Genomic DNA, 12,083 nt, shown 5'->3' with positions numbered 1-12,083 from the left:
CACACACACACACACACACACACACACACCGTCCCTACCGGCTGACGAAATGAACCTTTTCCACTCCCCACCACTGCGTACACACCCAGGCCTCTCTCGGGAATGGAGACGCTCCCCCGAGCTGTCTACAGCTCAACGTGCAGGCGCACACGCTTTCCCTCCTCTGAACAAAAACACGCTGACATCTACGCGAGGGTTGAAGAAAGCAACCCTTTGCTCTGAAAGGCGCCAACTCCCGGATGTTGGCAAGCTCTGCTCCCAGCGCCTGTTTCAGACTGTTTACTTGCTCTCCCTCTCCTCTCCCTCCCCTTCAAGGATGGCGCAGGAAAGGGAGGTGAAGAGGGGAGTCCACCGCACCCCCTCCTCCATGTTTGAACAAAAACCCAGAGAAACAGTGAGGGAGAGAAAGTCTCAGCGTGGGGGTGGGGGTGGGGGTGGGGGGGTGGCCTTACCAGACTCCCAAAGCCACACGTATCTACAGGTTCTAATCCGCCATTAGCACTTAAATCTTGAAAGGAGAGGAGGAAGGGGGGGGTCTAGTGGAAAGTAACCCCACACACAAAAGAAAAGTTGTTGGTTTTCTTCTCAGTCTGGCAGGAGCGATCTTCCTGGCTGACAGCCAGAAGTGCGTCACAACCAGGAGTCTGCTTTCTTTAAAGGCGCAGCAAGCTTCCGCGATCCGGGAGCGCAGGCGAAGCAGGGAACGCTCAGCGAGGGGGGGAGGGGCGGCAGTCGGGGGCAAGGAGGAGGGGGCCCTGGAGCCCTGGAGAGGTGGGGCTGCTAAGGCTTCGCCCGCAAACAAGAGACTAGGGCTCATGGGGGGTGGGGGGTGGGGTGCGGGTGGGGGAGGAGCCGGCAGACAAAAGTACTGAACTGAAACAGTGGCGAGAGCCAAAGGCAAATTGTGGTGTAAACACACAAAACACACCTCACAGCGGCCTGCCTGACAAACCTGATATCCCCCGGACACTCCCCCTTTGCGCTCTTAAGACAGCAGTGACAGCCTGTCCATCTCTGGCCAGCAGCGGAAGGGTAGGCCACGGGCTGCCCTGATGATTAGATCAGCCCTGCCTGGCGGCGAGCAGGGCAGGAAGGAAGACCCGGGAACAGAGGCTTTGGAGAGCAAGACGCAAGCCCTTTTAAACGGGGGCAGCTTCCTGCCGGCTCCAGGGAGCGCTGCGTCTCTAAGCACACAGGCCCCTCGCACACAAAGCAACGGCCTCCTTACGCGGGCGCCGCCTGCCCTGGGACATGGCCGCCCCCGAGCCCGTTCCCCGAGGGAATTTCTCCAGCCCGTACCTTCTGCGTGGCTTGGCCAGGCTGCTGCGCTGCGCCCCCGCTCCTCCCCCTCGGCCACCCAAACAAGGAGCCCGGGCAGACTGCGGCCCTGGAGCGCAGGCCTGCGCTGTCGTGACTGCGTGCTATTGTCGACTGCGGAATGGCCGCCAAAATCCCAGCTGTGCTGCCAGAACCTAATCCCCTGTTCCGCTAAGCATTTGTGGGGAGGGGCTGAGGGGCCAAGGCACGGGACCTAGTACGGCAGGCACTGGCTGAAGCCCCTTAACACACACAGGCACTGGGAACCAGCGCCGGCATGGCCGAAAAGAAAAGATGTCTGACTCTTATAAAACAAAACCACCGCGTTTACACCCATTAAACAGTGACCCCGACCAAGACCGCGAGAGAAGCCCACCAGTCATCAGGAAGCCCCTCATCTTCCACTTACACCACAAACATTTATTAAGCACCTACTGTACAAAAGGTACTGCTGGAGGACATTTTAGAGAGCATACAAAGGTGACTTAAACCCAGCATCTATGCTAAGGTGGATTATAATTCTAAGAAATGTGACTTGAAATTGTATTTCAAGACAGCATGTGCTAACTCTCACAAAAAGATACAAAAATTCTAACCAGTTGAGAATAGGGAAGGACTAAAAACTAAGTGATATTTTAATCTGGATCTTAAAACACATAGGTAGAACTTGCCCAGATGGAAATGGAGAGAGAAGTAAGGAAGAAGGGAAAGCAGAAAGAAGGTGTGGAAGTAGTGGAGGAACAGACTTGAAGGGGGAATTGGGGTAAGAGTTGGAGAATCTTAAACTTCAAGAAATCGAATTAAAATCTGGACGTTTATTTTGTTGTTTGTTTTTAGCATACAGATGTGGTGTGATGAGAAGTGTTCTATGAGAAATTATTCTGGTATATAAATGAATGAGACTAGCAGCAGGGAGGTGGGTCACAAGGCTGCCACAACAGGCAGGAGACAGGTGATGAGGACATGGGGGGGTAAGGTAAGAGAAAGTGCAAAGAAGGGGAATGAGAGACACGGTGGAGACAGGATGAAGAGAAGGGAATGACTGGAAGCAGAGGAAGGAATTATAAAAAAGAAAGTGTGAGGGATGGCAGGGAGGACAGAGAGGCCATATATAGAATTAAAATAAGTGTAAAAATGCTAGGGATCATGTTAGAACAAGAGAGAAAACAAGGTGCAATAAATAGCAGCTAATGCTTACTGAGTACATACTATGTGCCAAGCACTGTTCTGCTGGCCTAATGTGTGTTAACTCATAAATCTGAAAAACTCCCTTCATAAAGTAGATACTATTATCACTCATCTTTACAGTGAAGAAACTGAGCCACAGAGATAAAATAATTTGCCCAAGATCACACAGCTCATGAATGGCAGGACTCTGATACCACTTGCTGCTCTGTCACCCTGGCAAGTAACCTCTGAGTCTCAGTATTCCTATTTGTAAAACAAGGATAAAGATACTTATTTTATAATATTGTGATGAGGATTAAATAACATCTATAAGATGCCCAACACACTGGCTAGCATATAAGGCACAGGGTGGTACTTAACAAAGGTTAATTCCTACTTAGGCATTTTGGTCCCTTGTCACCAAGGTGTCCAAGCAGAAGTTGGCTCACCATTTGTCAGGGAAGCTAGTGGGGTGCTCCTCCCTGAAAGAGATTAGATCCTCAGGATGCCTGCTTTTCTTCCATCAGTCTGCCTCTATGGATTTTACTTTAAGGGCAGCTTAAACGTCAGCACCTCAAATATTAACGGATAACGGTGGTTATCTTGGGGAGGAGTTAGATTGTAGGGGACTTTCTACAATATATGTTTCTTTTTGTGTTTGAATTTAATTTTAATAACCATGTATTACATTGGTGATCAGAAAAATGTGTCTATATTCTGCATTTGTCACTTGTACTGATTTAACTGTATATGCAGGGAAGTCTTGTTTTCACATCTAGAATGTAAATTCCTCAAGGGCATAACCAGTTCCATCTCTCTATGATCCCCCATAGTACCTAGCACACTAGGGCTCCTTGAATCTGTTCCATTGAACTACATCTGGATGGAAGGTTTCCAAACTCAGCCTTCTGGCCACCAGAGAACGACCGTGGTGAGTGGTGGAGATACTGTGGAGGGGGTCAGACCAAGGTCCATTGCTGCAGAGACCTCCCATGCCCCCGCTTCTTCTCCCAGGCAGGCCCTGTATCCTATTCCTATGGTATCACTTGCAGTCTGTGGTTAGCAATCGCTATTGGTATTCAAAGATGCACCAGGAAAGTAAAGGCAAAGCAAAAAACAAAGCTTTTATAGAAAAGCAAAGTGGCAAACATAATTTAATGACAGGCACGGTCAACACTCCAAAAAAGGTATGAGGTGAAAATAGGAGGTAGGCCTGCTAAAATCACCCTGGCCACATCTGGCACTGTGTCAGCCCTGCCGCTCCCTAGCACATGAAAGAATTGATACTGTGTCTCAAAAGAATACAAGAGGTTCTCCCCCCACCCTCCCTTGGCTCTAAACTCAAGGCAACAGCTTCCAGCTGTGCAGCCTCAGAGGCTCTGAACTCTCCTCTGGAACCTGTCTACCAGAGTTGCCAAGCTTCTGGGCCTGCTCCTCAGGACAGCCCAAGGAGCCGGCGGGGGGCAGTTTCCCCAGCCTCTCCCTCCCCCACCACAGAGCCACCCCTCCCCTCCCCTCCCCTCCCATGGCAGCCAGCCTTCGGAACTTCCCCACCCCTCCTCCCAGCCTAGCCAGGCAATAGGCAGGCCACATGGCTCCTGCTGGATTCCACAGCCCCTGCTCACTGTCCAAAAGACTAAAAGGGATAAGAGTGGTAAAACCATTTTTAAAAGAAAGAGAGAGTGAAAGAAAAAGGAAGAAGGGAAAGAAAATGACACATAACACAAAATTTGGAATAGGCTTCAGATAGAGGTTGGAGGGGGTTGGTGATGGGTGCAGAATGCACAGGGTGTTTCAAAGGGCCTGGTAATATTACATCTCCTGAGCTGGGTGGTATATGGTGTATGGGTGTTTTATTATTCTTGTTTAAAATGTAAATGTTATAATTTTTTTAAAGTGTATTACAATGTTTATAAGTTTAAACAGAAGATGGGAAGGGAGAGATTCCCCTGAGACAGCTCTGGAATGGGTGGTTCTTAATACAAATAATTTGCCTGGCATTCAAGGCCCTCTATGACCTGACCCCGGTCTTACCTTCCAGAGTCATTTACTGCCCTTACCCAAACCCTCCACCCTGCCTGACTGGTCTTCTCACTATCTTCTGAAGTCCCTCTGAACCTCCTACCTCAGCCTACCAGCCTGGAAGGGAAGCTTTCACTGTAGGAAGCTGCAAGCTAAGGGCCAATGAGAGCCTCTCTCTCAGTCCCTACAGGCCCTCCCACGAGGAAAGCTGGCAGGAAAAAATTCTTAGGGATCCATTACCCTATGCAATGCCTTCTAGTCCCTCTTCTGCCACTTGAGGTCCTAGCATAATAAATACATAAAGACTATCATTATTGTTGCTGTTACTGTTGTAATTAATAGCTAACATTTAATGAGCACTTGGTATGTGCCAGACACTATACTAAACGCTTCCGAGCTTTATTTCGTTCAATCCTCATAATAACCCAGTGACATAATAACCCAAAATACTATGATTATCACTATTTTACCGAAAAGGAAACTGGGAGCTAGAAAGATTACATAACTTGCCTAAGGTCACAAAGAGTAAGTGTTAGAGGCAAAATTTGAGCCCACCTTGAGCCCAGGTCCCATCCTCTTACACTTACATGGTCATTTCATCTAATTCTCAGGACAATCTATAAGGTGGGTTTTATTTCTAAAGATGAGGAAATCTGAGGCTCAGGAATTAAGTGACTTAGTCACATAAGTAGTGAGTTATCTATCTGGTCTCTGCACTATTGTCTATTGCTCTTGAATAAGCAATCATTGAATAAGTAAAAAAAAGGTAGCACATTCTCAGTGGCTCAAAGAAGCCTTGTACCTCTACCTCCTAATAAAAATCAACTGTTTAATCAAAAATATTCAACAGTTCCAATTTCAAAAGTAACCACTAAAGGTTTTTTTCTGAAGATGCAATAGCTTTACAAACATTAAAGGACAAAAACTCCTCTGAAGCAGCAAGCACAGAAGGAGAGTCTTCTACTAGAAGAGATGTTGACATATCTCAAGGGTGAGAAGCCATGGAGAAAGAAGGCTGCAGGAAATGCCATTGGCTGGAGGGAAGGACTAATATTTCAGAACCCTGACCTGGAGCTTATTTACCAGGCCTAATTCGCCCTCTCCAGAGGGTAATGGCAAAGTAATGAGGCAGTGTTGGTAAGCCTGATCTTTCTGGAGAGAAAAGCAGAGGGTAAATCAAAACACAGAGACGATTCATTACAACATCCAAGAGGCTCTACTCAGTTCTCCCTCAAGAACATCTTTCTACAAAACGCCTAAGAACCTGTTCACCCTTTTTCATCGTCACAGAGGAGCAAATCGCTCTGTCCCTAAAGGCAACATATCTAGCACAGTGTTTGCTCACAAACACAGAACTGATGATAAGAAAGGTAAAAGAAACTGAAGGAACAGTTTTAATGTAAAGATTTGCAACTCCTGGAGACAGCCTTGCTAATGATGGAAAACACACTAGGTTTGCTGTTGGAAGCCCCAGAGGTAAATTCTGTATCAGCCACAGACTGTATTTGTGGCTTTAAGCAAGGCACTTGCCCTACCTTGGGTCTCAGTAAAAGAAGGTGAGGGTCAGATCATATCTAAAGTATTTCCAAAAATTTCCCATGATTCTTTCTCCAGGACACCATTCTCAACAACAAAGATCTTGCAATAGGGCTTCCCTGGTGGCGCAGTGGTTAAGAATCCGCCTGCCAATTCAGGGGACACGGGTTCAAGCCCTGGTCCAGGAAGATCCAACATGCCACGGAGCAACTAAGCCCGTGCGCCACAACGACTGAGCCCGTGCCCTAGAGCCTACGAGCCACAACTAATGAAGCCCGTGTGCCACAACTACGGAAGTCCGCGCGCCTAGAGCCTGTGCTCCGCAACAAGAGAAGCCACCGCAATGAGAAGCCCGCGCACTACAACAAAGAGTAGCCTCTGCTCACCGCAACTAGAGAAAGCCTGCGCACGGCAACGAAGACCCAACGTAGCCAAAAATAAATAAATTAATTTAAAAAAAAATCTTGCAGTAAAATGAATTTCCTCAGAACGTGGTCAAAACCTCACCAGTTAGGGCCTCCTTCCCCCCAAAATTGCAAGTCCACTAGAAACAGGCACTTTGTCATCCTACTGGGTTCCACGCCCAAAGCGAGGCACATGTGGGTGTTTCATTAATCCTGATGAGAGGAGGAGGTCCTTGGAAACTGGAAGTACCAACTTTGCATGGGGTACAATGAAAAGTGACTGGAGCTATACTTGGCATTTAAAAGTTTCATAAATAAAAGTCACAGACAGGACTTCCCTGGTGGCGCAGTGGTTAAGAATCTGCCTGCCAATGCAGGGGACACGGGTTCGAGCCTTGGTCCGGGAAGATCCCACATGCCGTGGAGCAACTAAGCCCGTGAGCCACAACTACTGAGCCTGCGTGCCACAACTACTGAAGCCCGCGTGCCTAGAGCCCGTGCTCTGCAACAAGAGAAGCCAACGCAATGAGAAGCCTGTGCACCGCAACGAAGAGTAGCCCCCGCTCGCTGCAACCAGAGAAAGCCCACGCACAGCAACGAAGACCCAACGCAGCCAAAAATAAATTTAAAAACAAATAAAATAAAAAATAATTTTAAAAAATAAAATAAAAGCCACAGTGAAAGTGCAATTTATAATTACATTTATCTAAACAGCCTAAAGAAAAGCAGCTTTCTATACCTGGTTAACAAATCACAGAATCTCAAGGATGAAAGAGACCTTAATGGTCTTCTAGTCCCCCCTTACATCCATGCGGGAATACACGTGACAACTTTGCTGAAGATTTCCTATCTTCTGCCTGAGACAGAAATATTTTTTTTTAATTTATTTATTTTTTTGGCTGTATTGGGTCTTCATTGCTGTGCGCGGGCTTCTCATTGCAGTGGCTTCTCTTGTTGTGGAGCACGGGCTCTAGGCACGCGGGCTTCAGTAGTTGTGGCATGCGGGCTCAGTAGCTTTGCGGCTCGCGGGCTCTAGAGGGCAGGCTCAGTAGTTGTGGCGCACAGGCTTAGCTGCTCCACGGTGGGATCTTCCTGGACCAAGGCTCGAACCCGTGTGTCCCCTGCATTGGCAGGAGGATTCTTAACCACTGCGCCACCAGGGAAGCCCGAGACAGAAATTTTACAACTTATTTGTATGCCTAAGCAAGGCCTGCCAATTTGAGACAACTTGTGATTTCAGAACATAAGCTTGGAGAACAGGGACCCTGCCCAGGATCTGGTTTGTTTCAAATAGGCTTTAAGTAGCCACAAAACTCAGAGGACATCTCTCTCTTTTCCCTTCTCTCCCTCTCTCCCACTCTCTCTTTCTCTGTCTTCCTCTTCCTCTCTCTATCTTCCGTATCTCCACCTCCTACATAGCACTGAAACCTCTGTTTTTCTGGTTCAAATCCATTTCTCCGTCTACCACACCAGGATGACTTTAACCACTGATAGAAATGAACAAATACAAATATTAATAGGGGTTGGATTTCTGAATAGGATGCCAGATTGACTCAAGAACCAAACTTGTCAATATGTTACCAATAAGTAAAATAAATGGGACTAATGTCTAACATGGTCATGATAAAAAATAAAAAATTTTAAAAATTAAAAAACCCTAACATTTTAACAGAATTCAAGGATTTAAAGAAGGCTATGTCTCACATCTCAATTAGTACCCCCTAAATTTAGAACACTAAAAGGCAAGCATGTTTATTACAATTTTATAACTAGGAACCTAAGCCTCAAAAAGAAGACAATACCTGCCTCAAGGTCAACCACCAAGGCTGCAGAACCAGAACTCAAGTCTAAATCCATGGCTCTCTCCAGCCTAACTCAGCTACATCCTGGACCTTTCTCATCAGCATAGCCTTTTTATTTTTTTTTTTTGGATCAAGCCATTTTATTGAGGGGCTTTGGGGGAGGGTCGAAAGGCTGGGAGGACAATGAGATCCAGCGTCCTTCTCCCAGCCAGGACCTTCGCTGCTTCACAGTCACTGAAAGAGCATAGCCTTTTATTCATACAAAGCACTTAGGAAATCCTTGTTCAAACTGTTTCTGCTATAGCTCCAGAAATGCGCAAGGCAGGAATCATCTTCTCCATCCCTAAAGATACTAAGTAACTTGAACTGCAGTCGACAAAATAACATCCCATGTCTCTGGCATCACTGAGAAGTACAAAATTCCTCACAAGCAGTTTTCCTAAAAACTTCCTCCCTTTAGGACCAAACCCTTTTTTAAAAAAACTATTCGCAATACAAAGTCTCCAAAATGCATAAGATATGTTACTCTTTACTTGTAGTTAATGAAATTTAATCAGGGACATTCAACTATAAACATGAAACAAACACCTATAAATACTGTGCTGGGGACTCAAAGATGAATTAGACAGGCTCAAGATCCTGTGTAGAAACAAACATACCTATAACTCACCTAAATATGAGCCCAAAGAACCTGGCCTTGGGTAGTGTTGAAAGGAAGGTGAGAGAACATTGGAAAGTCTAGTGGAGACCAGGAGTGACTTACTAAAGAGCACTGCGAGGCGCTGAAGGGTTCTGAGCAGGAGAATGGCATACTTGTATGTGCTTTGGGAAAAGATGAATCTGGCACGACATTGAGTCCAGAGGCAGAACACAGAGTTAGGCGGCAATCGTAGTGGCAGATATAAAACTGCTGTAAAGGGCAGTAGGAACTAAAAAGAAAGGTATATTTAAAAGGCATTGCGGAGGTAGACTCCAAGCTCTTAGGATATGGGAGTGTGGGAAAGGTGGGGAGCAGAAAAAACCTCTAGGATTCTTGCTTTGGTGAAAGACTTCAGAAGAGGAACACAGGAGGAGTTACTGTTTTACAGGAGCTGTGAGGGACTGATTAACTCAGGAGGGATGATGAGGAAAGCTTTACCAAGGAAGTAACGTTTAAGCGGAGTACTTAAAGTATGAGTAGGATGAGTAGGGTTTCACCAAAAGAGAAGTTAAAAAAAAAAAAGCATTCTAGCAGGGAGAACAGCATGTGCAAAGACAGAGCTTATTACATTTGAGCAATGGCATGCAGTTTTAGGAAGGTGTAGCAGATGATGAGGCTAAGTAGTACTAAATTGTGAGGTACTTACATCACGCTAAGGAATTCAGATTTTATCCTGTAGGCGATGGGAAAGAACAAAGGTTTCTAAAGGGAAGAAGTAAAGGGGAGTAACATAGATCAGATCTATGTTCCAGTCTGTATGAAGTACAGGCTAGAATGGTGAGAAATAGGAGGAAGGCAATACAGCATAATGGCTAAGAGCATGGGGTCTGGAGTTAGACAGCCTCATTAAAATCCTGGCTCTAGAGCTTACTAGCTGTGCAAGCTTGGACTAGTTATTTAGATTCCCTGTGCTCCCAGGTTCCCCATCTGTAAAATGGGAATAAGAATAATACTTTCAGTTTTTTGGTCTGAGGCAACCCAGCACTGGAGCCTACCCGGCTTTTTGGTGGGGCTGGTGGCGGACTCTGGGAGGGCTCACGCTGGGGAGTGCTTCCCAGAACTTCTGCTGCCAGTGTCCTTGTCCTCATGGTGAGCCACAGCCACCCCCCACCTCTGCAGGGGACCCTCCAATACTAGCAGGTCCTGTTGAAGTCCTGCAGTCAAATCCCGCTAGCCTTCGAGGTCTGATTCTCTGGGAATTCCTCCTCCCGTTGCCGGACCCCCAGGTTGGGAGGCCTGGCGTGGGGCTCGGAGCCTTCGCTCCAGTGGGTGGACTTCTGTGGTATAAGTGTTCTCCAGTTTCTCTCTGGTCAATAGCAGCTGTGGAAATTTACACCCCCCATGTGCTGGAGGCTGTCAATGGGACAGATGTTCAGTTAAAATGCACTTTCTCCAGCTTTGCCCCTGTGGGTGATGCTCTAACAGTGACCTGGAATTTCCGTCTCCAGATGGGGGGTCTAAGCAGTTTGTTTTCCACTACCATATGGATCCCTTCAGACCCATGAGTGGGCATTTCAAGGACTGGGTGGTCTGGGATGGGAACCCTGAGAGGTATGATGTCTCCATCCTCCTCTGGAAGCTACAGTTTGATGACAATGGGACATACACCTGCCAGGTGAAGAACCCACCTGATGTTGATGGGCTGATAGGGGAGATCCAGCTCAGCGTCGTGCACACTGAAAAGAAGAAGAAAAGCTCAACCAAGAAAAAAAGGTTTCTGCTTATTTAGAAGACACAGACTAACATTATTAGATGGAAGCTGAAGATTTGCAAGAACAAAAACCCTGACATAAGTTGGAGTTAATGGAAGCTTTTCTTTGGCTTTTCCAGTTGTGACCTGTCTTCCAACCAGCTCTGCAGTATATAACCACCTAGACAAGCAACGTTCCTCTGGAGCCAGCATAGGGCCCTTCTTGAGCAGATACCACCAGACTCACACACACACAGCCCTGTTACTAAGGTTTTATTTAATTTCAGGGTACAAATATTGTATTTTTTCCAAATGCTCATTAGCTTTTATATACTAGGAAGCTACATTTTTGCCCTTAAACGCTCCTTGTGGATTATGACTTGTATACACATTATATTGCCATCAAATGGGATAAAAGTCAACTTGTCTATCATAACATTTCCTTTAATGTATTAGTTTCCTTAGAGCAGCATTCTTGCTACTAAAGTTAACATGTTTACTGTTTCCTTCTCACACTCTCAAAAGGTGAGCTAATTCTCCCAACTGTTTTTGATTGATTAACAGAAAATTCTAAATTCAAACTGTTAAAGAACAGTTTGATTTTCATGGCTCTCCTTAAGTATGGGACACATCTTATTTTACTGAATTTCTTTCAGTACCCTAGATGGCAGGTTTTTGTTTTTGTTTGTTTTTGGTCAATTGATCCAAGGTTTACAGTAGTACAAGTCTAAACCACAGAGTAACTAGGGAAGGTTACTAGTAAACTAGTAAACTAGTAAACTAGGGAAGGTTGCTAATAGATTGACAAATGCCACCTCAAGATGAATTGCTTGTCACCTTTTTTCTGTGCTGTGACAAGCAATCAACAGCTCAGATCTTTCACGAGCAGTGAATGACTGTTCAGCTTACTATAGTTTTTCCCCCAATTCAATTATTTACAACAATAGAGCAAAATCTATGTTCATTTGTAGACTGGAATCATTAAGCAGTTAAATGGAAGGTTTCTAAAGGAGTATATTACAATTTAAAAATTTAGGGCTAGTGAAAAAAATCAACCCTAAATGATAATAATTTTGTATAGTGTTATACAAAGCTCTGAGAACTGGAAGAGATTATTTAAATTTTTTTCTTTTATTTATTTTTTAATTCAGTTGCTTATTTGGGGGGAGGATTTGGTGTGGGGGCAAAGAAATACCAAAACTAACAGAATGAAACCAACTTTATTATTTTTTTTCTCCTATACTAGTAGATAAAACAAACTTTATAAGTGGGTCATGGAAAGAAGAGTGCTTTTAAAAAAGTGTCTAGTCTCCCAGTGTCTTTCCAAACTTAAGCTACTGCAGCACTTATTTGGAGAAGAGAAAACATCTAAACGTTTAGGAACCTCTCCCCCTACCCCCTGCCCCCCCCCATGTTTACAGCTTGATATTTTCAGTTTTCACCAA

At 45.5% G+C, this 12,083-nt stretch overlaps 1 protein-coding gene and 1 pseudogene across 8 annotated transcripts in view; one reads left to right on the top strand and one right to left on the bottom strand.

The window, feature by feature from the left end:
- NUMA1 (nuclear mitotic apparatus protein 1) overlaps positions 1-12,083 on the bottom strand; it is a 73,675-nt gene that overhangs the window by 35,633 nt on the left and 25,959 nt on the right. For 2 of the 8 annotated variants that reach the window (XM_068556517.1, XM_068556524.1), the window contains exon 1: positions 453-638. The exons of 2 other annotated variants lie outside the window; for them this stretch is intronic. The gene's annotated coding sequence lies outside the window, so the exon portion shown is untranslated. Of the gene's footprint in view, positions 1-85; positions 105-452; positions 640-928; positions 1,044-12,083 lie in introns of those variants that run through there. 4 more of the 8 variants (XM_068556520.1, XM_068556521.1, XM_068556523.1 and 1 more) reach the window with 4 other exon arrangements.
- LOC137772206 (myelin protein zero-like protein 2 pseudogene) lies at positions 8,925-10,691 on the top strand (annotated as a pseudogene).

Source organism: Eschrichtius robustus, chromosome 11 (genome assembly GCF_028021215.1).
Source record: "Eschrichtius robustus isolate mEscRob2 chromosome 11, mEscRob2.pri, whole genome shotgun sequence".
In the NCBI taxonomy this organism is placed as follows: Eukaryota; Metazoa; Chordata; class Mammalia; order Artiodactyla; family Eschrichtiidae; genus Eschrichtius; species Eschrichtius robustus.
This window is presented reverse-complemented; position numbering and strand designations above follow the sequence as displayed.